The 4,101-nt window shown below is 37.2% G+C and overlaps 1 non-coding gene across 1 annotated transcript; it reads left to right on the forward strand.

The window, feature by feature from the left end:
* The first annotated feature begins 236 nt into the window (after nt 1–236).
* LOC133070857 (U6 spliceosomal RNA) lies at nt 237–343 on the forward strand. The gene has a single exon (XR_009696261.1). It is a non-coding gene; the product is annotated as a U6 spliceosomal RNA (small nuclear RNA).
* The last annotated feature ends 3,758 nt before the right edge of the window (nt 344–4,101 follow it).

A 4,101-nucleotide genomic window follows, 5' to 3' on the forward strand; every position in this document is an offset into this window, starting at 1 on the left:
GTCAGTGGATCAATAGGCCAACACTGAAGTGTGCTGTTCTTTGAAGCATGGATCCAAGAAGTAACAGCCTGCAGAGACAACTGCACAATACATTTGATTCAACTGGGAATCAAAAATACCACCCAAGAGGTTGGGGGAACTTCTAAGGAATATTTTAAAGTATCCAGTAATACCTAAGGAATATTTTAAAGTATCCAGTAACACCAATAAGAAATAATAAATTTGGAAGAATACCAGTGCTTGCTTCAGCAGCACAGATACTAGAATTGGAATGATACAGAGAAGATTAGCATGGCCCCTGCATAAGTATAACTTGCAAATTCATGAAGTGCTCCATATTTTAATATTTGTATAACTGAATCACTTTGCTATACACCTGAGGCAACACACAATATTGTAAATCAACTATACCCCAATATAAAGGAAACATTAAATTTTTAAAAAGAATACCACCAATACTTATAATGTCAGATCTCCATATAACAATGCACAGAACATGAAAAAAATAAGGTGCATTTAAGGTTTTTTAAGAGGGGGAAGAAATACTGGCTCATAAGTCTTTTGGATAAAACTCAAATTTTATATAATATAAAATGTGTGCATTACTGAATAGGAACAGATTTGGGAGAAAAACAGCAGAAAAAAAAAGGTGGATTGGTCCTACATGTCTAAAGTATCTTACCATATTCCTGATAAGATATAGAAGGGATAAATGATCTGACATTGTAGGTGATTGAGAAAAAAATCAATAAAACAAATGAGATTTTAAAATAAATATAGAAAAGTCAGTCACAGAAAAAAGGACTGATGAATGAAAAATTCAAAATTTAGATTAAAATTATTTTAAATAACTGAAAAAATTTTGACCAAAATAATGACAAAATATTGAACGTCAGTGTCATTGGACACTAGAGAGAAAGCAGGGACATTAATAAACACGATATTAGGATATACTAAATCATCCCCCAAAAATAAGTTTTCAACTATAATTGAAATGAAGAATTTAAAAAAGGAAATGGTAAAAAAATAGCCACAGACAATCTATATGGATCCACAGGGAATTTCTAGGGACAGTCTAACTTCCTGGATTAATAGTTTCCAGCTGAGGCAGCTGGTGTACATTCTTCCAGGACAGAGAACAAAGAGGAAAGAGCCATGTGTTATCCTTATGCTTGTCACCTTTTTGAGCATAGAGACTCACATCTCATCCCACCATATCTCTGATGACTTCACTCTGTAGGAACCACTGCAGAGGGGCCAGGGGTATTCCTAAATCCTATACTTGTCCTGTGGAACCACAGGACAGTAGAGCCACCACCACCATTGCCAACACCATGACCATAACTGCAACACCATGGCCTCAGAAAACATCTCCATTCTCTTAGATGCCTAAGAAAACTAATACATACTACGGAGAAATTCACCATCAGACAAGGCAAAGCATACTAGAGGTCAGCACAGAGCCGAAAATGTATGGCCTTAGAAACCAAACAAGTTTTCAATGCATTTCTATCACTATCCTGCTTGAATGCCTTGCTTAGATCCAAGCATTCTACTTCCTTCATTCATTACTGTTCCTTTCCAAGGTTCTTACTGTTTGAATTCAGAAACATTGCCATTTGTTTGTGTGTGAAATATTGTATTTTATGACCTAGCACAGGTAGAAGTATCATTGTGCTTAGACCAGGAAGAAAGTGCTAATTACCAACTGTGTGGCCTCATGGCAAGTTACCTAAGTAAGGTTGTGACTAGCAAATGAAAGGTTCTGTGTGAAAGTACTTTGAAAACTAAACAGGACCATGCTGTTGTCAAACATTTTAATCTTTGTAACTTTCTGAGTTGGCTATCTATAGATTTAAGAATTTTTTTTTTTTTTTTAAGCTTTCACAGATGAAGTACTGAGAAACTGGTTCCTGTGGTGTGAAGAAGCTCCAAACATGATGCATCATATTGGATTTTTGCAGACCTGAGTCAAACTAGGTGTGGTTGTGTAGCTGCTGTGACAATGAGCTTTTGTGCCCATTTCTAAAAGGAACCTACTTGCAATACAGGTTGCCCTCCTGCAAAAATAACTCTCCACTGAAAGTTGGCACAAGCTGGTGGAAATGACTCTATGTCATGAAAAGCATACAGAGCATAAGCTTACCTAATTAATAATTTTCAGGGTTGTTTTCCTTTTCCTCTGCAGCTGCTGAACAGAGTGGTTCTGATTAAGCCATACACATCGTGAGAAACGCCACTTCGCAAGGGTGCTACATTCTGTATTTCCCCCCCACTTTGATCCCTGCTCGTTGGTCCCTTTGATCTCTGAACAGGATGTACAAGGTTCACTAATCAATGCTTTCCCTCATTTTTGCTCCTTAGTCTGTTGAGTGTTTATATTTAAATCATTGACTAGAACAGGTGAATATGTATGACCTGTGTCTTTTTCCATTTGGTGTTTGTCTTCAAAAGACAGAAGGAAAAGAAAAGCTTTCAATTTTCAACCAAGTTTTCATTAAAGGCAGAATTAAGAAGGATTGCAGATATGGTGCTCGTTTCTTCCTTTTTGAAAATTTGGATCACTTTCTAGGGAGCATGAGAAGATGGTGGAATGGAAGGATGAGACCCATTGTTAACCCATGCCCTTGTACACTAGAACACAGGTCTCTGTTGTCTCAGATAGCAATGGAGAGACATGTATATGCCATGGGCTTGGTGATGAAGTAATGCCATGTGCCTCTTTTCTAAAGACTGCTCTCTCAAGAGTCAGTGTGCTTGAACAGATAAGAAACTTACCACTGAGAAGAGAACTAAATATTGTCGATAGAGGAGCGCCAAAAGAAAAGTGCCATTGGAATTTAGAAATGGGAGAGAGAGCCCTTGAGAGCTAGGTAACCAGAAGAGACCTCTCACAGGAAACAGGTTTTGTTTGATCAGATTCATTACAGAGACTAGGAGCTGTGTGCAAAGCTGAAGAGATGAGAATGTATAAGGACCAGGTCCCAGGCCTGGCTGACCAGAGTAACTAACAATTTGGGAAAAAACTTGTATTGACTAACAGGAAGGTACTCCTAAAAAGTGAATAATCCACATGGTTAGGCAGGAGTAGTTTTGGGTCTGAATTTTTACTTTTAACTAGTTGTGGCAAAATAAGCAAGCTGTGGCAAAAATAGCCACCGGGAGCTTCAACTTTGTTGTCTCTAAGAACGGACCAACTGCCACATGCATTTCAAAACTGTGCAAATCAAATAAAAGAAGGCATGCCCTGGTTTTCTTCTTTTCTCCTTCTCTCCTTTCCTTATTTTTATGAACTTGATGATTTCAATAGTAATGGTCCAGACAACTGTCAAAGGAATATCTCTGTTACATGCAGATATTTTAGGCCATGCCTACTCTTTATAAACATATAAAGAATCAATTCTTATTTGAAGGTGATATATCTATTGCTATCCATCATCCCCTCCCCCATCCTCCAATTTTTATTAGAACAGAGAAGACAAGGGCAGATGTCAGCAGTATTGAATTACTCTATGGGGTATTCTGTTTTTCATATTATTCAGTACCAACAGCTCATCAAATCAGACATGGCAGGTGGCTGATTACGGAACCTTTTCTCCCCTGATTCAGCATATTTTCTTCTAAGGTAGCCTAAATCCTTAAAATTGGAGCAAAAGGAAAAAAAAAAAAAAGGTAGTTAAAGTTCCATTGTTCCATATGAAGAATTACAGCAAAAACCGCTTAAATGTTCTGCTTTCATAGAATAATAAATTCATAGTCTGTTGGATCTGGGAATTTGAGATCTAAATGACACTTGCAAGTTACTGTGGTTTTAATAACATCAATTTTCAGATGAGGAAACTAAGTCTCAGAATGGTTTTATGATCAGTCCAGAAAAGTTTAGCTAATTAATTTCCAGGCTTTCTATCCTGTGTGCTTCTCCCTGGATCAAGAATTCATCACTTATTAAACAAAGCAGTTATATCAATGAGGGTTTATCCAGCTTTAAGTTCTATGATTTCTTTCTCTGTAAATCTTAGGGAAAAAAATCAAAGCCTAAAAAGCAAGTGACAGCACTCTAATTTGAGCTCATGAAGGACCACACTAGACTAGTCTACTGTG

This window comes from Dama dama, chromosome 15, assembly GCF_033118175.1.
Source record: "Dama dama isolate Ldn47 chromosome 15, ASM3311817v1, whole genome shotgun sequence".
Taxonomy (NCBI): domain Eukaryota; kingdom Metazoa; phylum Chordata; class Mammalia; order Artiodactyla; family Cervidae; genus Dama; species Dama dama.